This window comes from Lolium rigidum, chromosome 5 (genome assembly GCF_022539505.1).
Source record: "Lolium rigidum isolate FL_2022 chromosome 5, APGP_CSIRO_Lrig_0.1, whole genome shotgun sequence".
Classification (NCBI taxonomy): domain Eukaryota; kingdom Viridiplantae; phylum Streptophyta; class Magnoliopsida; order Poales; family Poaceae; genus Lolium; species Lolium rigidum.
In genome coordinates this window covers 121,066,954-121,089,727 of record NC_061512.1, presented here as the reverse complement: position 1 = coordinate 121,089,727, position 22,774 = coordinate 121,066,954, and the positions used below count along the sequence as shown (strand labels likewise).

At 41.3% G+C, this 22,774-nt stretch overlaps 1 long non-coding RNA gene and 1 pseudogene across 1 annotated transcript; both read left to right on the top strand.

Annotated features, from left to right (window-relative positions):
- The first annotated feature begins 652 nt into the window (after positions 1-652).
- LOC124656327 lies at positions 653-2,758 on the top strand (annotated as a pseudogene).
- Positions 2,759-6,424: 3,666 nt separating this feature from the next.
- On the top strand, positions 6,425-7,201 carry LOC124651263. The gene is made up of 2 exons (XR_006987330.1): positions 6,425-6,958; positions 7,054-7,201. It is a non-coding gene; the product is annotated as an uncharacterized LOC124651263 (long non-coding RNA).
- Positions 7,202-22,774: the final 15,573 nt, after the last annotated feature.

Genomic DNA, 22,774 nt, shown 5'->3' with positions numbered 1-22,774 from the left:
ACAATGAGGAGAAGACAACCATCTAGCTACTGCTATGGACCCATAGTCCAGGGGTGAACTACTCACTCATCACTCCGGAGACGACCATGGCGGTGTAGAGTCCTCCGGGAGATGAATCCCCTCTCCGGCAGGGTGCCGGAGGAGATCTCCAGAATCCCCCGAGATGGGATTGGCGGCGGCGGCGTCTCTGGAAGGTTTTCCGTATCGTGGTTTTTCGCATCAGGGGTTTCGCGACGGAGGCTTTAAGTAGGCGGAAGGGCAGAGTCGGGGGGCTGACCAGGGGCCCACACCACAGGGCGGCGCGACCCCCCCTTGGCCGTGCCGCCTTGTGGTTTGGCCACCTCGTGGCCCCACTTCGTATGCTCTTCGGTCTTCTGGAAGGTTCGTGGCGAAATAGGCCCCTGGGTCTTCGTTTCGTCCAATTCCGAGAATATTTCGTTACTAGGATTTCTGAAACCAAAAACAGCAGAAAACAGCAACTGGCACTTCGGCATCTTGTTAATAGGTTAGTTCCAGAAAATGCACGAATATGACATAAAGTGTGCATAAAACATGTAGGTATCATCAATAATATGGCATAGAACATAAGAAATTATCGATACGTCGGAGACGTATCAATGCCCTTAATTCCCCATTCTATAGCTCGGCGGCAATGGTTACAAGGACCTCACTGTTGTGGGAATCTGCTTCGGTCCGTACCGTGAGTGACGGCTGGTGCTCGTTCTGGGCGATAGTGCGGCGAAAAATAGGGCTTCCAAAAACGACTCTTCTCCCCTCAAATCACACACCATTCCCGTCCGATTCGATCTCCCTCGGATTCGTGCTCGCCGGGGTGTGATCTACTCCCTAGTCTCATCCCACCACCATAGAGCCTTCCTCCGAGGACCGACTTATTCCCATCGCTCGCCGGCGAGATGGCTGTCCACTTCCCTCCCTCCGACGCTCCACCCGCCTCGTCGCCTGTTGGAGGGCTGGGGAAACTGTACACGCAACGGCAGCAGAAGAGGAGGAGCAGCTAGAGGAGGAGGGGCTCCCAAGGTGGGGGCAGTACAGCCAACAGGACGACCACGACTGTGACCGAGATAGCACACATTATGGGGGACTACTTCGACCACCCCAACAAGGCCCAATCCTGCGTGAGCACTTGTTTCCTTTTGCCTCCCCCCTCCTTCTTCTATGTATTGTCCTTCTAATGTTGTCTGTGCCTCTTTGGCCGGGTAGATACAGGAGAGGATAAAAAATAAGCGGCATAAGATCGTGCAGGCCAAGACCAGCTCCCCGAATCCCAGCAAGGTCGTCTTCAACAAGTAATTATACCTTGCACACACACTCCCATACATGCACCATACGTACAACATGTATCAAGTTATTAGCTAGTAATATTGATAATTCAGTCTTTGGGAGGTGTTTTACTCGTGTAATTAATTTGTGTTTGTTGCCTGTGCTAGGTTTGATTTCTCCAATTCATCTATATGGTTTGACTTCTACAATGCTCTATTGCCAAAAGATGTGACATTAATTTGTGATGTAAGTTGTTCTCCCTTTTTCCTGCAAAATGTACCGATGATGCTTAAAAGAGGACCGTTATGTAGCGGATAATATATTCACAGTACGTTGCAATTTTCCTTCTTATTGTGCTTGCAGACTCTGCGATCATGGCATATAGTTGGACGCCTTGGTGGCTGCAATTCTGTGAATACGCAGGTACGTAAGTATAGTATCGGATGTACCGCAAACCTTTCAAAGCTTACGAAAGGCAAATCCTCTGTTTTCTTATTTACATCTTTCACGTTTAGTCATAATCTTTACATTAGCTAATTATAGGTCGTTTCGAAACTTCTCAAGTACAAATTCATTAGTAGTTTTCACTTAGCATACACAAACAGAAGATAGCAATTAAACTCTGCTCTTATGTTGCACATTGTGGCCACTTAAGTTCCCCGATTGATCTTCATTATTCTGCAGTACGGTTCTGTAAAAAATATATATTTTCCTTTACAGTTATTGCAGTTGGATCTAGATTGTAAAAGACCAACGATGCTCTTGAAGCAGCAAACGCTACTCCGACATCTTTTTGCAACATTGGTGATCTTGAGATTCAAGATAATCTAGCACGTGTCTCATTTTTATAAACTGTTGATTGTATTTTTTTTCTTGTTGGCATACAAGTTATGGTCTGGTAGTTGATCGAGCAAAGGTATTATTTCACATCCTGTTTCATGATTTGTACTACCTGTTTTATGAATGACATATCAGCTGTTTATTTGTGTAAGCACGAATATGCAAGCAAGTTGGTATCAAACTAAATACCAATGCATCTCAGTTTATTTTCGGAAACAAGTTAGTGTGACATGTGACCAAATTTGGTGGTGTTATAAGCCTACCGCAGCATTTGGAGCGTAAAATTAATTGCTACTGGACCATTTAAGGTAGGCATCTGAATTATAGGGTTTTCAAGTAGTGACTATTTTTATGCTATTATACCTTTATGTAACATCTAACGGAACATTGTACTATTTTTTTCTCATGCATCTATGGGCGCTTGAGTCGGATCTATCTTGTTCTTTTAGTCAAAATACATCTTACACAGAGTAAGTATTTGCACCTCTTATACTTCTTCAAGTTGTAATTACATTTTTTTGCGATTAACCATGACTCTATGCTTTTATGTTATTTGATCGCCACAGGGTGGACATTGGTATTCAAGATCCATTGCTTCTGGATATCCAACTCCTTAACCACCATAAATTCAGAGTAAGGATATGAACGCTCACCTTGCCGCTACTTGAGCATAAATATAATTTGTGAGCATCGTGCATTTGTTTATATGCTAAGTTCTAGAATTGGCAGACTAATGTCCGGCTTGCCATACATCCGCACAAAGGCCATAGCATCCATGTAGCGACGCCTCTTGTCACGTGGACCACCTATAAATGTTTCAGACAACACTACACGCCTCTTGTCACTCTGTTATCATTTTCCTTAATCTCTACCATCCGAATATAAGTTGAGCTCATCTATGAAAGGTAGTCATAGAGTTAAAAAATAAAAAAGATAGTCAGGAAGATGATGACTGGCATGTATTGCAGACATATATGCAGATAACAATAAACTAAACAAATGATAAGGCCGATGTCAACATGGAAGAGAAGTGAAACAACAAACGGCCTACTGGTTTATGCCTTAGTGATAGCTGCAGTTGTATCACTATTTTTAATCTATCCGAACAATCTTTGCCTTAGACATATTGTTCTACTATTGTATTTACCAGTGCCTTCTATATGTATATATGCTACTCGTAGTAATGGTAAGGTAGTTTAATTTCTACTGTTTTTGTGTCTAAATATATTTATTCTCTAATCTTAAGTTTGACCCTAGTTAAGATCCAACAATACAATACAGTACACATGCAACAGTATAGTACAGCTAATCAGGCATCTAAATTTATGTTCTTAAAATGTAGAACCCGCGCAAATCAGTTGGCAACATCCGCTGGTGCGTACTAAAATGATGCTAAAACTCAGATCCAAAATGTCACCTAAGTTAAAGTAGTGATTTGGACCATGAAAGCAAGTAAATGGGGCTAGCATGTTTGTTACTTGGTACACATTAGACTACAGCATCACAGTTGGATGGAGAGAGGGTGATGGTGCATCAATTTGTATTAGAGGTGTGATTACATACCTTGAACTCGCCGGAATTTTCTGCAGATCCAACTTGTGACCTCCCTTGAAATTTTGTTTGAAGACTGGGCAGGTTGAAATCTGGATACACGAGATCTCTCGCCCCAGCCATGCTTGAGGTACCTTTTATATGGCTGCTTCCTTATCGCAATTATGAGAAATGCTTTAATTACCATTACCATAGCGTGATACCTAGGGGATTATGGGTAATGTTTTAATTACCATAGCATGATGAATGGGTCGAGTTAATTTCAGCCTGCCGAGATACTATTTAGGGCGAGTTAATTTTCTCATTGAATTGATGAACGTAATATAAGGGTTTATTAATTGTAATAATTTGATGAACGAAATTTAGGTTTTTATTATTTGAGATGATTTATTAAAATGCAGGGGTAGGGATATCGTCAATTCATGAATATTATTGTTGAACAAATTTAACTCTCCAGTAATATATGCCATTTTATTGAAATCTGTGCACTATTATAAGACAGTTTTTTCTCTACCATCAAATGTTGAAATATGTCCACTATTATAAAACATTTTGTAAGGTTAAATTTTACTTTCAAAGCATCTTATAATAGTGAACAGAGGCGGTATTTTTGTTTTCAAACTGTGATTAAGTCGACATTTCAGACCGAGAATTCGTGATTCGCAGATATGGTTCTTCTATCGATTGGTTCGCTAGGAGAAAGACCGAATCATACTTGAAGAGAAAAATAAAGGAGCTTAAGGTACTCGATCCCATGTGCTTGATCCAAAGTGCAAAATGTTGAAATTAAAGACAGTTTTTTTCTTTAGCATCAAATGTTGAAATATTTCCTGTATTATAAGAAAATTTTGTAAAGCTAAATTTCACTTTCAAAATGTTTTATAATAGTGTTTCACTTTCAAAGCGTTTTATGATAGTGTTTCACTTTCAAAACATCTTATAGCCGGTATCTGAGTAGATATTTTTGTTTTAAAGTGGAAAAAATGGTGGTGCTTATGATTCATTTGGCTACCTTGCGCTCTAGTTTCTGTCTCTGCAACTGACCTGTGCTTACTATTGTTATACACATATTGTCCACCTCTAATTGGCACACACCAGCTCAACAAAGCAAAGAAATTTAGTGGAGCCTAATCTGACATCAAATTTCCTTTATTTTCTCATTGAATTTATGTCTGCACATAAGCAAACTCACGTAAATAAGGACAAGCAAAATGAGAAAGGCAAGAAAATTATGTTGTTGGAACCTTGCAGTGGTATGTTATTGGTTTCCTTTAAAAATACTGACTGGTATTGTGATTAATCACCAAGTTGTCTCGCTGATTAGATTGGTTTTATACAGATTTCATTGGTTTTATATATATTTCATTTGCACATTGATATGATGCTCAAATTTGAAGGCCATGAAGACTCCGATGGTATTGGCGAAATCGATCACACCAAATTCTTGATCAGCTCAACTTCCATGCAGCCCATGTGATTTTGAGCATTAGATCTGATAGTAAGATTTGTTGTGCTTTGTTTTAAATCTCTGCACCCATTATGCAATGCTATATCATGAACACAGACACACACACACGCATGGCACATTGGCACTACAAAGGGACAAATAAAATATGCTTAATTTATGGACGGTACCATAATATGGATAACAAAGATCACATAAGAAATGGTAACACTGATATAGCACGATTCTTTTTCAAATTTTCTTCATGCACTTGTAGACAACTTATACATAACACAAAGGGAACCACACAGTTGGTTGGCATCTAACCCGTATTCACCTTGTGTCGCTCAAAGGGCACCATAAGGCCTATTGAAAGCTTCCAGATTCGAAGGTTCACGTACAAGCCCATTGTCATCCTTTGTCGCAATAAGGACCTCACAACTTTTAGTATAGACACACGAAAAGCTGGGCGAAGTGTTTCACGAATAGATGAAAGATCATAATAAGCTACGAGAGTGTCCAGGTAAAAAAATCTGGCTCTCGTCTGTTAATTTAAAATATGTAAGTTGACATCCGAACTTACCTTGTGGCGTGCTGACTTCAAAAAGGATGGTAGCTAAGATAGACATATCCCGCTCGGCACGTCGCCATTTCAACATGTGACTCAACACATGCTTGTCCCAGAAACTCTTGCTAAATGAAGTGTCTAGCTGAATTTTAATATCTGTAGTGATATTATTGGTACATCATGTAAGAAATAATGTCTAGCTGAATTTCAATTCCTGAATTGATATTAGTGGTACATCAAAAAGCTGAATTTTGTCTAGCGAAATTTGCTCTGAACATAACTACACATAGGTATAAAACATAATGACTGAATATTGTGCTAGCTATTGGAACACTAACATTTAGTAATATGAGTTTGCTAGCTATTCCAGGTATCCCGCAAGCAGATTTTTTAACAGGAACAGAGACAAACTTATCATCTACCATCTTACTTACATGATTGAATATTGTGCTAGCTATTCCAGCTATCCTGCCAGCAGATTCGCAGTTTTTATTTTCAATAGAGACAAACTTATCATTAAACTTCCAGAATTGTTGGAATTGCATGGTACATTATATCTCCTCCTCTGTTGTCTTTGATTCGACCAGAAATAAGTTTCGTAGTTGTACATATGCAACTCTTCCACGTTCCGGAAAATATCATGATTGCAGAATAAACGGAGAAACGTGAGTAAAATGTGATTCTAAGAGCTGCAGTATACTTACAGATTTTTGAACATGACTGACTCGCCTCAATGCCATCACCCTTTTAGAGGTGTGGCGACTAACAAGATATTGACTCAGCATGGTGGTAGAGGTAGATTGAAGATGAAGATGGATGAACTCGAAAACAATGAGCCTGGTAAGATGGATAAACTCTAACATTAACCTGGAGGTGTATTTTATATGTTTGGGAGCGTGAAAATGGGATCGTGATTGGGAGTGTGAGACTGGGATCCTGATTGGGAGCGTGAGACTGGTAAGTTTTGAGTCATATTGTTGCCTTCCCAGAAAAGGAGCTATCTATGGTAAGATGATAAATTCGTCATTATGTTGCCTTCCGAGAATTTGAGCTATCTATGGTAAGATGATAATTAGTCATTATGTTGCCTTCCCAAAGTATAGAGCTTTCTTTTGAGTATTTGAGACATGTCAATGGTGTGATTTCGAGAATTTGAGACATGTCGAATTTGATGTAGGTGGTGGTGTCGATGGATTGGCCAGAAATCACCAAGTATAGAGCTTTCTTTTTAGGAGGAAACCAGATTTTATGCCTTTTGTCAGGTTTCTATTTAGGTAAGATGGATTGTATGCCTTTTTGTTTACGCGCTGGATATCCTGCTTTCAAAGCACTATTGATCGTTGTTCCTTATCTGTCCACTATTCTGCAGGTTTCCTATTTTATAGGTTTCCAGTTCTATAGGTTTCCTATTTTTGTTTACACGCTGGACATTTAGGTAAGATGGTTATGATGGCAATAAACAAAATGCCTCTGATTGTAAGATGGTTATATGGTAAGATGATTATGTCTCCGATTTTTTTTTGTCTGTCCGGTATGCTAACGCACGGGATATGTTCGATTTATTTGTCTGTCCAGAGTGTTTCGGTAGGATTTGAAGGAGATATGCCCTAGAGGAAATAATAAAGTGGTTATTATTTATATCTTTATGTTTATGATAAATGTTTATATATCATGCTATAATTGTATTAACCGAAACATTAGTACATGTGTGATATGTAGACAAACAAAGAGTCCCTAGTATGCCTCTTAACTAGCTTGTTGATTAATGGATGATTAGTTTCATAATCATGAACATTGGATGTTATTAATAAAAAGGTTATATCATTGTATGAATGATGTAATGGACACACCCAATTAAGCGTAGCATAAGATCTCGTCATTAAGTTATTTGCTATAAGCTTTCGATACATAGTTACCTAGTCCTTATGACCATGAGATCATGTAAATCACTTATACCGGAAAGGTACTTTGATTACATCAAACGCCACTGCGTAAATGGGTGGTTATAAAGGTGGGATTAAGTATCCGGAAAATATGAGTTGAGGCATATGGATCAACAGTGGGATTTGTCCATCCCGATGACGGATAGATATACTCTGGGCCCTCTCGGTGGAATGTCGTCTAATGTCTTGCAAGCATATGAATAAGTTCATAAGAGACCACATACCACGGTACGAGTAAAGAGTACTTGTCGGGAGACGAGGATGAACAAGGTATAGAGTGATACCGAAGATCAAACCTCGGACAAGTAAAATATCGCGTGACAAAGGGAATTGGTATCGTATGTGAATGGTTCATTCGATCACTAAAGTCATCGTTGAATATGTGGGAGCCATTATGGATCTCCCGGATCCCGCTATTGGTTATTGGTCGGAGTGAGTACTCAACCATGTCCGCATAGTTCACGAACCGTAGGGTGACACACTTAAAGTTGGATGTTGAAATGGTAGAACTTGAATATGGAATGGAGTTCGAATATTTGTTCGGAGTCCCGGATGAGATCCCGGACATCACGAGGAGTTCCGGAATGGTCCGGAGAATAAGATTCATATATAGGAAGTCATATTCCAAGTTTGGAAATGATCCGGTGCATTTATGGCAGGTTCTAGAAGGTTCTAGAAAAGTTCGGAAGAAATCACCATGGAAAGTAGAGTCCCGGAGGGACTCCACCTTGCATGGCCAGCCAACCCTAAAGGGGAGGAGTCCAAGGTGGACTCCCTAGGGTGGCCGGCCAACCCCCTCATGGAAGGGGGAATCCCACCCCAAGTGGGATTCCCACCTTGGGTAGGTTTCCCTACATATGGGAGGTTTCATTGTTGGGGTCTTATTCGAAGACTTGGATACCAACACTTGGGGATTTCCACCTATATAATGAGGAGGAGAGGGAGGGGCTGCCCACTCTTGGCCGCACCACCTAGGGCTGCCCTTGGCCGGCGCCCTAGCCTCCCCCTCTCTCCCCAAACCCTAGCGGTATCTCTCCTCCACCACATCCCGCACGCTTAAGCGAAGCTCCGCCGGATTTATCCACCACCACCGACACCATGCCTTCGTGCTGTCGGATTCAAGAGGAGCTACTACTTCCGCTGCCCGCTGGAACGGGGAGGTGGACGTCGTCTTCATCAACAACCGAACGTGTGACCGAGTACGGAGGTGCTGCCCGTTCGTGGCGCCGGAAGAGATCGTGATCAAGATCTTCTACGCGCTTTTGCAAGCGGCAAGTGAACATCTACCGCAGCAACAAGAGCCTCGTCTTGTAGGCTTTGGAATCTCTTCAAGGGTGAGACTCGATATCCCCTCGTTGCTACCGTCTTCTAGATTGCATCTTGGCTTGGATTGCGTGTTCGCGGTAGGAAATTTTTTGTTTTCTATGCAACGTTATCCTTCGGTGGTATCGAGCCGTGTCTATGCATAGATGGTTGCACGAGTAGAACACAATGGTTTTGTGGGCGTTGATGCTCTTGTTGTCTTTAGTTTGAGTACTTTGCATCTTTGTGGCATAGTGGGATGAAGCGGCTCGGGCTAACTTTACATGACCGCGTTCATGAGACTTGCTCCTCGTTCGACATGCAACTTGTATTGCATAAGAGGCTTTGCGGGTGTCTGTCTCTCCTACTATAGTGAAGATTCAATTTACTCTTCTATTGACAACACTAGTATCACCGTTGTGGTTCATGTTCGTAGGTAGATTAGATCTCACTCGAAAACCCTAAACCACGTAAAATATGCAAACCAAATTAGAGACGTCTAACTTGTTTTTGCAGGGTTTGGTGATGTGATATGGCCATAATGTGATGATGAATATGTATGAGATGATCATTATTGTATTGTGGCAACCGGCAGGAGCCTTATGGTTGTCTTTAAATTTCATGTTGAGTAGTATTTCAAAGTAGAGAGTGCATTCGCTACCCGCATGGGTAGCTACACACCCATGCAGTATACCAATATGCAAGCCATATTAACTTGTTTTAGCTCGGTTTCCTAGTAGAACGTGGAATTCTAGTGTACAAAAGTGGTTTCCGAATTTTGATATGAATATTTTTTGATCAAAGTCAACTCACCAACGTATTTTGCATTGACTTTTTGAATATTGAGTTGACTTTGACAAAAAAAAGTTCAAATCAAAATTCGGAAACCACTTTTATACACTAGAATTCCACGTTCTACTAGAAAACTGAGCTAAAACAAGTTAATATGGCTTGCATATTGGTATACTGCATGGGTGTGTAGCTACCCATGCGGGTAGCAAGCTTCATCCGTTTCAAAGTAGTTGTAATAGTTGCTACATGAGGTGAACAACCATGAAGACGGCGCCATGAACCTTGACGCTACGCCGACGATGATGGAGATCATGCCCGTTGATGATGGAGATCATGTACGTGCTTTGGAGATGAAGATCGAAGGCGCAAAGACTAAAGGGCCATATCATATCACATATGAATTGCATGTGATGTTAATCCTTTATGCATCTTTTTTTGCTTAGATCGCGACGGTAGCATTATAAGATGATCCCTCACATTAATATCAAGATAATAAAGTGTTCTCCCCTCGTATGCACCGTTGTACAGATCGTCGTTTCGAAGCATCTCGTGATGATCGGATGTGATTGATTCAACGTTCACATACAACGGGTGTAAGCCATGTTGCACACGCGGAATACTTGGGTTTGCTTGACGAGCCTAGCATGTACAGACATGGCCTCGGGACAACGGAAACCGAAAGGTTGAACACGAGTCATATGGATGATATGATCAACATGTTGATGTTCACCATTGAAGCTATATCATCTCACGTGATGATCGGTTTTGGTGTAGTGGATTTGGATCGTGTACCACATAACAACTATGAGGGATGTTGTATTAAGTGGGAGTTCATTAGTAATTAGATTAAAACATGAACAAATTATCATAAACATAGTCTGAGTAGTATTTTGAATTAATTTTGTAGTATTGGCATCCGTTTTCTACCATGCGCTAGTCTTGTAATTGAGATAGAAATACTGTTAAGTCTGATAAGAAACTTTACGGACTGGTACCGTATTGTTAAAGAATCAAGAAATGATTATGTCCTATTGCAAACTTTTAGTAAACCTCACATTGTTGATTCAAAGAGTTGTGGTTTGAATTAGTACCTAAAGTTATCTTGTCTCCGTAAAACATGAAGTTCAAATCTGTTTGAAAAATAAGGAGCTGAAAATTTAGTTTTAGAAATAATCAAGGTATGAGATATATGTGATATCTAAGACCTTATTGCAAGATGATAGAATATATTTTGGTGAGACTACATAAACTCATAAGTTTTATGGGAATGTACGAAGGTTGAAGATGCAAGGCGTCCCAATCCTCCAACTATTGGGGCACTAACGATATTCGCATATCCATGAAGTGATTGTCCTTAGTATGCACCGTTGCTAAGACTCGTCGTTTCGAAGCATCACGTGATGATCGGGTGTTATAGATTCTACGTGTGCTTACAACGGGTGCAAGCTAGATTTGCACATGCAAATACCAAGGTTAAAACTTTACGAGCCTAGCATGTACAGACATGGTCTCGGAAAGTCGTCATGATATGATGGATAAAATTATGAGTGAAATTGTTCATCATATTACAAGGTTACTAATAGTGAAATCCGGAGCACTTATCATATGATGATCAACTTCAAAGTAAGAACCTCAAGGTTATTGGTATTTGACCAACGAACCTAGAAGTTAATGATGTTGAAGTGTTTTCTGAATAATGAGGAAAGATAAAAGAGAAACTGTAAAAGATATTTTGGCAAAAAGAAAAGAAAAGACTAGAAAGTCTAGCTCAGGTGTATATAAATGATATACATGTTATGGTTGTATTCCTAGTTAAGTCACACTATGAAATTCTTGGGTATTAGTACTATATTGGTTGGTATGAAGTGTCATACAAAACAACGCAATACAAGAATACAATGGCCTAAGTGACTGACAAGGAATATGATAGGAATGCACGTCTAGAACAAAATAAAGTGTTATTATGTTCGTCGTTGGCATTCTATCTAGCCCTTAGAATTTATAATAAAGAACTTAATAATTGTTATTTTGCTCTGGTCAAATGAAAACAATGAGTTGTTCAAATTATGACATTACTCCATGTACGATGGATAAGTTATTATAAATCTTAATGGTGAAACACACATACATAACATCGACGCTAAAATGCCATAAGGCAAATGATTTGAATTCCACTTATTTGTGGAACCGCCATTTAGGTCATGTTAGAAAGAAACGCATGAAGGAACTCCATGTAAATGGATTTTTGGAGTCATTTGATTTTTGAATCATTTGGCGCTTGCAAATCTTTTCTAAAGAGAATGATTAAAATACCGTTCATAGGCCAAGAGTTGAACGGGCAACTAACTTAGTGGAAAAATACATGATGATGTATATGGTTCACTCGGCATAGTTGTGTGCGGGAGATTCTTATACTTCATGAAAACTTTCAACAATGAATTGAGTATATATGTGGATATATTCAATAAGGAAGAAGTTTGAAACATTTGAATGGATTCAAATAAATTTCAGCATGAAGTGGAAATCATCGTAATAGAAAAGTCAAATATCTATGATTGGATCATGGTGAAAATATTTGAATTACGAGTTTTAGCGAACATCTAAGAGAGTCATGAAATTGTTCTACAACTCACATTTCTTGGAGTATCACAATGATGATATAGTATCCGAGAGATGTATCCAAACCTTGTTGGATTAATGATGAGATAAAATATATTGATGCCATTATATTTTTGTGGATTATGCTTTAGTGACTACCGCTTTTACACTGAATAGAGCATCATCATGATCCGTTGAAATGACACCATACAAGTTATGGCATGGGTATAAACCCTAATAGTCAACCAAAATCGGATGAATGTCTTTGTTGGTTATCCCAGAGATTTATTTGGGAATTCTTCCCACGAGACAAAGACAAAAGTGTTTGTCAATGTTTCTTATTTCCGAGAAATTGTTTCGAGTGAAGTATTTGAGTGGGAGGACAATATAATTTGATAAGGTTTATGAACCCGAGCATAATGATCGAGTAGCGCAAGCATCGGAATTGGTTTCGGAAGCGGCCACGACGATCATGGCTCTCATGACTACAAAGTGTTTTAGCCATGGAGATCGAAGTACATATTGAACCTTGTAGGTATGGTTTACTTTGTGATCAAATAAATGATTTGTGGACAAAGGATTGATTTTGAACAATGATAAACCAACTACAAAACAAAGAAGTTATGATGGGCCCTGACTCCGTTAAAATGGCCATGCGCCATGAAATCCAAGATAGGTGAATACTTTATGAAAGTAAATGGATCTATGAAATTGATAGACTTGGATGAAATATCCTTGAAGAAATCTTGACTTATCGAAAAATTGTTTACGACAAAGTTCAAAGAGTTGAATACGATAAGATTAGATCTTTCGTAGCAATGCTTATAGTCTATGTGGATTATTCTAGTAATCACTACATATTTCTTTTATGAGATATGCTAGTAGGATGGCAAAATACACTACTTAAGTATGCATACAAGATACAACCAAGAGTTTTGCTGGTCCGTGGAATACTAGATAGGTATACAAGCTTCAATTGGATGAAGTAAGTATCACGGAGTTGGAATCTTCACCGGATGAAATAGTCAAAGAGTTTTTGATTTCATCGGAGACGATGAAGAGGCTTGCATTTGCAAGAAATTAAGTGGGAGCGCTAAGACACATTTATAATACTTTATGTAGGTGACATATAGTTGGTTATAAATGATGTAATTATATACTTGATTAAAAAGGTTTCATTGAGAATTAACTTCAATGAAAGGATATGGACTGAAACAAATTTAGTGTCAAGATCTATGAAGATAGATTGAAACACATAAATAAGTTTAAGTCAAAGTACATGTGATGGATATTGAAGTAGTTCAATATAGAAATATTAAGAAAATGTTCTTGTCATGTGAAGGTTTAACAAGACTTGAGTGTATCTGACACTCAATGAGTAAAAACACATGAGTGATTATAGATCACGAATAATATGTACACAATCAGATATCATGTGCTATAAAGTGTTATGAGCATATACCAGAATGATTCATATGATGATCATTGGACGACAGTAAGAATATCCTTGAGTACTTTAGAAGAACTAAGGATATATTTTTTTTTGTATGAAGAAATGACAAACAAATCGCTGTAAGGTGTTACACCGATATTGGTTTTGTCACATATAAAATATAATTTCAATCTCAAATTAGACTAAGTGTTGTTTAAAAGGTAGCACAATGAGCTAGAAGTTGTCTATGCTAGATTTAGAAGAGTTCTAAATATTGTGACGGATTCTACAAAAGAAGGCGAGTATGTCATTATTTTGACAATGACAAAGGATGTTAAGTCAAGAGGTTCTTTGAGAACTTGGTGCAGTTTCGACGAGTCAGAACTTTGAAGCTATATTGTGTGTGACAATATTAGTGACATATTTCGAGACAGCGGAATTAAGGTTCCACCAGAAGATCAAACATATTTAATGCCGACTCATTTGGAAATGAGTGATGCGTTGAGACGCAAATGAATTACAAAATACATACGTTTCGAGCGTGTCGGATCCGTTGACTAAAAACCTCTCCCGTGAGCAATACATGATAAAGCACCATAAGGCCAAGGTGTTATATCTTTACAAATGTAAACTAGATTATTGACTCTAGTGCAAGTGGGAGACTCGAAGGAGATATTCCCTAGAGGCAATAATAAAGTGGTTATTATTTATATCTTTATGTTTATGATAAATGTTTATATATCATGTTATAATTGTATTAACCGAAACATTAGTACATGTGTGATATGTAGACAAACAAAGAGTCCCTAGTATGCCTCTTAACTAGCTTGTTGATTAATGGATGATTAGTTTCATAATCATGAACATTGGATGTTATTAATAACAAGGTTATATCATTGTATGAATGATGTAATGGACACACCCAATTAAGCGTGGCATACGATCTCGTCATTAAGTTATTTGCAATAAGCTTTCGATACATAGTTACCTAGTCCTTATGACCATGAGATCATGTAAATCACTTATACCGGAAAGGTACTTTGATTACATCAAACGCCACTGCGTAAATGGGTGGTTATAAAGGTGGGATTAAGTATCCGGAAAGTATGAGTTGAGGCATATGGATCAACGAGTGGGATTTGTCCATCCCGATGACGGATAGATATACTCTGGGCCCTCTCGGTGGAATGTCGTCTAATGTCTTGCAAGCATATGAATAAGTTCATAAGAGACCACATACCACGGTACGAGTAAAGAGTACTTGTCGGAGACGAGGATGAACAAGGTATAGAGTGATACCGAAGATCAAACCTCGGACAAGTAAAATATCGCGTGACAAAGGGAATTGGTATCGTATGTGAATGGTTCATTCGATCACTAAAGTCATCGTTGAATATGTGGGAGCCATTATGGATCTCCGGATCCCGCTATTGGTTATTGGTCGGAGTGAGTACTCAACCATGTCCGCATAGTTCACGAACCGTAGGGTGACACACTTAAAGTTGGATGTTGAAATGGTAGAACTTGAATATGGAATGGAGTTCGAATATTTGTTCGGAGTCCCGGATGAGATCCCGGACATCACGAGGAGTTCCGGAATGGTCCGGAGAATAAGATTCATATATAGGAAGTCATATTCCAAGTTTGGAAATGATCCGGTGCATTTATGGCAGGTTCTAGAAGGTTCTAGAAAAGTCCGGAAGAAATCACCATGGAAAGTAGAGTCCCGGAGGGACTCCACCTTGCATGGCCAGCCAACCCTAAAGGGGAGGAGTCCAAGGTGGACTCCCCTAGGGTGGCCGGCCAACCCCCTCATGGAAGGGGGAATCCCACCCCAAGTGGGATTCCCACCTTGGGTAGGTTTCCCTACATATGGGAGGTTTCATTGTTGGGGTCTTATTCGAAGACTTGGATACCAACACTTGGGGATTTCCACCTATATAATGAGGAGGAGAGGGAGGGGGCTGCCCACTCTTGGCCGCACCACCTAGGGCTGCCCTTGGCCGGCGCCCTAGCCTCCCCCTCTCTCCCCAAACCCTAGCGGTATCTCTCCTCCACCACATCTCGCACGCTTAAGCGAAGCTCCGCCGGATTTATCCACCACCACCGACACCACGCCGTCGTGCTGTCGGATTCAAGAGGAGCTACTACTTCCGCTGCCCGCTGAAACGGGGAGGTGGACGTCGTCTTCATCAACAACCGAACGTGTGACCGAGTACGGAGGTGCTGCCCGTTCGTGGCGCCGGAAGCGATCGTGATCAAGATCTTCTACGCGCTTTTGCAAGCGGCAAGTGAACGTCTACCGCAGCAACAAGAGCCTCATCTTGTAGGCTTTGGAATCTCTTCAAGGGTGAGACTCGATATCCCCTCGTTGCTACCGTCTTCTAGATTGCATCTTGGCTTGGATTGCGTGTTCGCGGTAGGAAAATTTTTGTTTTCTATGCAACGTTATCCTTCAGGATTAGGATGTAGCGATGCGGCCCATTATAGCCCATTCGGGATTAGCGATAGGATTAGCCATGGTTGACGAAAAGGATGGCAGAAAACGGAGGAAGTTCCTCCTTTTTAAGTAGTGTAGATTGGGCAGTTCGGTCCGCAACGTGACACAGGAACGCCCCTCAAAAAATAAAGGAAATCGCTTTGGATCCGGCGACCGATCGCGCGCCAGCGATCAGTCGTCCGGCCTCGCTCCCGCGTCAGCTTATATGGGCCTGCTTTTGTCGGCCCAACAATGGTTTCGCTGCAAAACACATGAGTAAGATGATGAACTATTTGTTGTAAACAATCCGGAAATTTTTGTAGGATTTGTTGTTAACAATTGTTGTAAAGAGACAACTTTTTTTTGTTGATGTTAATAACAAAGTGATTTTTTATTTGTTGTAACCATTTGTGACTTTGGATAAAATAATAGGTGATTTTTGTTGTAATTCTATCTGTAGAAAATTAAATGTCGCTTGACCACTTTGCATCATTTTGCAAACATATTGATTTTTTATTGTAATCGTTTGTAACTTTTTGTAGCAAAAAGTTGGTGACTTTTGTTGTAATTCAATATGTAACAAATTAATGTTTTCTTCTATATTTTTTTGCAAACATATGGATTTTTGTTGTAATAATCTCCGGTATTTGTTAATAATAATGGCTACTTTTGTTGTAAATTTATCTCCAACAAAACAATTTGTTGGTTTAACCACTTTATTATGACATTATTTTTAAAAAATGTTGCGACTTTTTGTTGTAATAGTATATATTTTTTTGTACGCGGAGAGAGGATTTTTGTTGTAATACTCTTCACATTAGGGGTACTGCGGGTTGGTTTTCAGAAAAAAGAGGGTGGCAAATGAAAAACCGCGTTTAAACTATTATCTGAGAAATATAATACCACGGGTTGATTCTGCAGAAACCGGGGGCTATAATGTAAACTTCCTAATGCGACTGATTCTGGACGTTCGATGGTGATCCGATGGTGCGGAGGACAACCGATTTTGGGCTCAGGATCCGGCGATCGACGCCCAGCGTTCGCCAAGAAAAAAGAGAACCATCAGGAACAAGCTCCCTCGTATCGGTTCCAGAAAAAAAACTCTCCTATCGGGTATCTCGCGAGCGCTGTCCCCAATCTCCGCGATACACACCAATCAGACAATCACCAAGTAAACGCCGCCGGTAGGCTACCTAAGCACCCGTCGCCGCCACCGGTAGGCTCTCCTGCGCGCCTGCCACCGCCGTGCTCCGGCTGCCCTGCACGCCATGTCCCACACCTTAGAGCAGGCCTAACTTGGAGGCTCCACGCCCCACCCTCTACCGTGGACAGGCTCCCTGCACGCCCCGCCCTCGCCGCCGGGGAGAATATTGCCCCGACTTCATCGCTGGTTGCCACCGGTCGCCTCACGCACCACCGGTTGGTCTCGATGTGGAGCTCGCCGACGCCCATTTCCTTTCCTTCTTCGTAGGCAATGCACATCTCGTTCCTGGGCCTGGGACGGCGCTTGTCCTGGAGGTCGACGGAAACAGAGGCCACGAGGGAGACCATGTGTGAGAGATCTTCTGGGGCGCCAACCTACGCGCCCGCAGTCGGCAGGTGGCAACCAGAATGATCCGGCGGCAGGAGGAAGGAATAGCTCGGCGATAGGAAAAAGAAAAGAGATTAGCGAACCCGTACCGGCAAGTCAAGAAGAAACATAACAACGAACCGGTACGTGTTAAAAGTGCGTTATATGCGTTTTGGTGGGAGGGCAAAACGTTCTAAAAAAACGTTGACGAAACTTTTTGGCAGAAACCTTAGCTCCTTTATTATTAGGTATAGATATAGATTGTATTATTAGTTACTCCATCCATTTTAGAATATAGTGCGTATGAAAAAAACTAATATGCATGCACTGCATTTTAAAATAGAGGGAGTAATCCTACCAAATGTTTTGGGTTGCTTTTACCAACTGCATTTCTTAAGTTCCCACAAGCTCGTGCTTGGAGTGTCAGCCTCTAGTATAAATACAGAGCAAGGAATTGCGATTAGGACAACCATCAGGAGACAGATCCATGTTTGTGTGTCCATTCTAAAATGATGAACGCCGTTTTCCATCTATTTCAGATTAACTGAACAAGGTTTCAGGAACCAAAGTTCACCATTATATTGCACATTATATTGGGGCATCACTAAAATCTGAAAGTAAAACCATTATGAAAAAAACTACTGACAATACATCAGAGGAATTAACCGACGATTCGCAGGCATCGATGACAGATGAACATATATGCTGTTACCTTGCTGAACAAATAGTTGTATTTACCTTGCCGCATGGATTTTCTAGACAAAAATTATCTTCCTTGCCTGTATCGATTTTCTAGAAATTCCTTGATAAACATGTGCAGCAACCCTATGCGTAAAAAATGCTGGCCAAGTATTTTGTCACTAAGCGAAACAATACGGATTCAGGCCTCCTCTTCAATGTTTGTCCACTCAATCTTTACGACCATTAAAGACCCATCTATAGATTTGACTAAACAAGTTTTCTTTGAATTTCTGTTTACTACGCCTTTTTGGGCATCAAATTCCTGCAGCGCTTGCAACCAATGGGGATATTTTGTGCATAAAAGAGAAACAATTTACTAGCGTTTAACTTTACGAAAGGGCAATGTCATTGCAGTCAAACTAGGTTGAAAATAAATTTTCCTCTCCTTAACCTGGTGTTCAAAAATTTGTAACACCCAACTGACATTGACAAAGGAGGCCGGACACCAATCATAAATCATGTTCAAGCTTTAGCAAGATGAACTCCATTTTCTTTCTGAGATGAACTCCAAATATTAACTATAAAACAAACAAGAAAGAAGGAACTGTATAATTTGCCAAATTTTGTCCTTTTAGAGACAAGACAACAGTAATATGGCAACACGTTTTAAGGGAAGTGCAACAGAAGAATCTTGCACACGGAGAAGATATCAACATTTAACTGCAAACTTCATGCATACATTTCGGAGGTAAAATAGGAATCCGTGCATAAAAACTGAAGGCCTCTATTTCAAGCTCAAATTCGTGCACACAAAACTGAAACCTGTAAGCAAAATAGAAAAATGCATCATACACTCAGAGAGGGTCTTTCGGAGGTAAATAAAAAAAATCGTTAACTTGTTCATCAATCCTAAAATATGCTACCCTTAGAAAACCCTGAAATGTAGGACAGTGTCTTTCATGGCTGGAGAAGAACATCTCTTGGGTGACCAGTCAAGTTTTTGGTAAAACAAGATGATAATATATTTTTGTTCTTTGGCTGATAGATTCGAAGTTACATAAGAGTGGATATACCTTTTAAGTAATAAAGCATCCTTAATCGAAAAAAATAAGAGTAGCTATGAGCAAAACTCAAGATGTAGTGCATTTCGCGTTAGAATAAAAGTCACATAAATATAAATGTGGCATATATACACATGCTAGATGTGAATCAAAGAGAAGGACATAATCACCCAAGAGGATTCACTGAATAATCAGATAGCACATGTTAGTTTGCATGAGCATGCATGATATGGATGAAGAAAAAAAAATCAAATGACCAACATAAAAGTGAAGGTTGTTTGTGCAAGTTGAAACTACAAATCTAGCATTCACATAGAAAACAAAAGACAAAGCAAGTTAAATAACATAGGCACTTTTGAGGCTCAAAGCTATAGTTGGCAATACTATGACTATGCAGCCTTTGTGGTTGAACAGAAAAGTTTATGGACAAGGCTTGGTTTTCAGACAAATATTAACGAACTGCAGAAATAGAAGCATGATCATTGCCAATAGTGAACTTACAGCCATCACATGAACGTCTATTTTCACACTGGATAATGATTCTGTCAAATGGCACGCCTGAGGCATTTAACATTTTCAGAAGTCGGAGAACCATCCCATCAACCTCTTGGCATTTTATTGTAACCATCTGAAGAAGGCTAGAAGCAACTAACTGTTCCAATGGATTGTAGATTTTTTCTGCCTCCATTGAATTTTTGCGTACCTGCAGCAAAAAAATATTTTACTGAATTCTTTTGAATTTCAAAGTTAATAGCCCACACTGCTATGGAACTAAGAAATACCTCCTCTAGCGGCGGCAGATGAAGTGTAAGTTTCTCAAGAATCGGGGAGTGTCGGAGAAACAAAATTAACGCATCAAGATCAGCAGCAAGGCACCATTCACCGAGTTCGAGAGTCTTTAACTTGCTAAATGTCGGGCACCACTTTAAGTCCCTCATGAAAACATACTAGCAAAGTTCAAAGGAACGGATCAAATAAGGAACATCGCAATTATATATAGGTAATTACTTGGTGGATAGGGAACAGTGGGCCAAGAACAAAATTATTAGGAGTTGAAAGAGAGACGTTTGGAAGCATACCACGTCAGGATCCGCTTCCAAGTTCAACTGTGTAGCTTCGGACAAACCTTTCAGAAGCAAGGAATCATTGCGATCATCAACAGGTTCATAGTTGTAGTAACACCCCTGGCATATAACATTGCCACAAGCGTCAAACCGACCTATACGATGAGCACATCTGTCGGTGCAGCAGAAATCAAATGTAAGTGCTGCCGTTTGCAGCGCCGGCATGCTCTCGAGCAATGGAGCCCTGCCCGAATGTTGAATTAGCTTGAGCGAGACAAGACTGGGTAAAGACATCCCGGTGCGTTCCTCCCCATAGAAGCCACAGCCTGAGATGCTCAGGTGTTTCAAGGATTGAGATGAAATCCTGCGAGGAGCACGACCGTGACAACAGGCCATCGTCAGATTCAGGAGCGCCGGGCAGCCCGAAAAATCAAGGACGCTGTCGTTGGTAACCACATGGTTAAGGTCCAGCGTGGTGAGGTGGTGCGACGAGAGAGGCTGGCGAGGGAGATGGAAGTCGAATTCTCCGATATAGACCCGGAGCACCTTGACCTGGCGCTCCAGAGCAGTCAGAATCCAGCCGCCTAAGTGCGGCGCGCTCGCAGTCAAGATACTCAAGAACCCGTTTAAGGTGAATTTGGAATCGTAGTAGAACCGGCAGAGGGAGAACTGGCACGACTCGAGAGGCGCGGCACCGCGCAGGAGCAGCAAGCGGTTGACAAAGTGCTCGAACCTACCAGTGCTCTGGAACTCCTTGGCGGCGATGACGAGAAGGCCTGGCGCAGACATCCAGAGGTGGCGCCAGCGCCGGGCGAGGACGCACGTGCGCACGGCCTCGTGCGCCGGCAGGAGCGATAGCAGGTGGTGGAGTAGGCCCTCCGGAAGGTCGCTGAGGCGGTCCGGCACGTTGCTGTCCGCGGGCGGCGGCGTTTCCTCGATCTTGGGGCGCTTAGGCGAAGGTGGCGTTACGCCAAACACATCCCGTGCGTCCATGCTCGCCGAGCCTTCGTTCGCCGGCGCGGCAGAGGCGGGGGACGCGAGATTATGGCTAGGGACTATATAGGGTTGTTGATTGCCTCATTGCCTCACAAGTCACAACCCTAGAGTCGATCTCCCAGCTTTTAGGGCCCGTTTGTACCCTGGCCCCCCTTGGCTCGGCTCGTCTGAGAGGTGCACTTTTTTGGTCCATTTGGTTTCTGGGTTCCTCCGTGTTATTCCATCACACGGTTGCTAAAGTACTCTCGGGCCAGTCCTAGAGGAACGTCTGGATTGATTGTTTTCATTGAGCCACCCCTCATCTCCAGAAAAAACAATAACGCCGCGTTTCCGCGGAGCCACCGAGGGGAGATGGCGCGAGCTCGCGCGGAACGGCGAAAAATAGGCATGATGAATTCGGTCACCATGCTCCAAATTTCACCACAGTATATAGGGGCGACTCTCTCACCGCCAAATCCAAATCCCTCATTCCCTCTATTTCGAGCTCATCCACCCTTCCCAATCTAGGGACATGACTAGCTCTTCCTCACCCGCACGGTCGGCGAGGCTGGCGGCGGTGACGTTGGCTGTGGCGACAGCTACTGGTCACAGCTTGTCGTCTTCTTCCTTTGCGTCGATCAGTCCAGTTGTTATAAGCTTCAGCAAATCCTAACCTTAGATCTAGATCTTTTGGGTACACTGGGGATCTGATAGAATCCATTGGAGGCCATTCCTTTGTCGCCGATTGTGGTTGGATCTAACTCTACCACACGGACGGTTGTCGAGGTTGCTTCTGACTCTATCACCGGGACGGTTGTCGATGTTGCATCTGACTCTTCCACGGGGACAGTTGTGCTGCTTCTTCGTCAGGGTCTCCTGCTTCCCCGACATCGGTGTTGCGTGTGGCTCCTCTGTAAGGCCGCTCTTTCTTTTCTAGTAGTTCATTGATGTGGTAAAGCTTAAGGATGTGGTAGTACTAGTTTATTGATATGCTAAAATTAAGGATGTGGTAGTGGTAGTACATTGATGTGATAATGATTAAGGATGTGGATGTGGTAGTGGTAGTTCATTGATGTGCTAACGTTTAGCTACGTTTTTTGGTATTTGTCATGTAGGCAATCATACCATTCAACTCCCCTAATCCTTCTGCTCCAAATGCCAATGCTTATGGGTATCTGTTTGCAAACAGAACT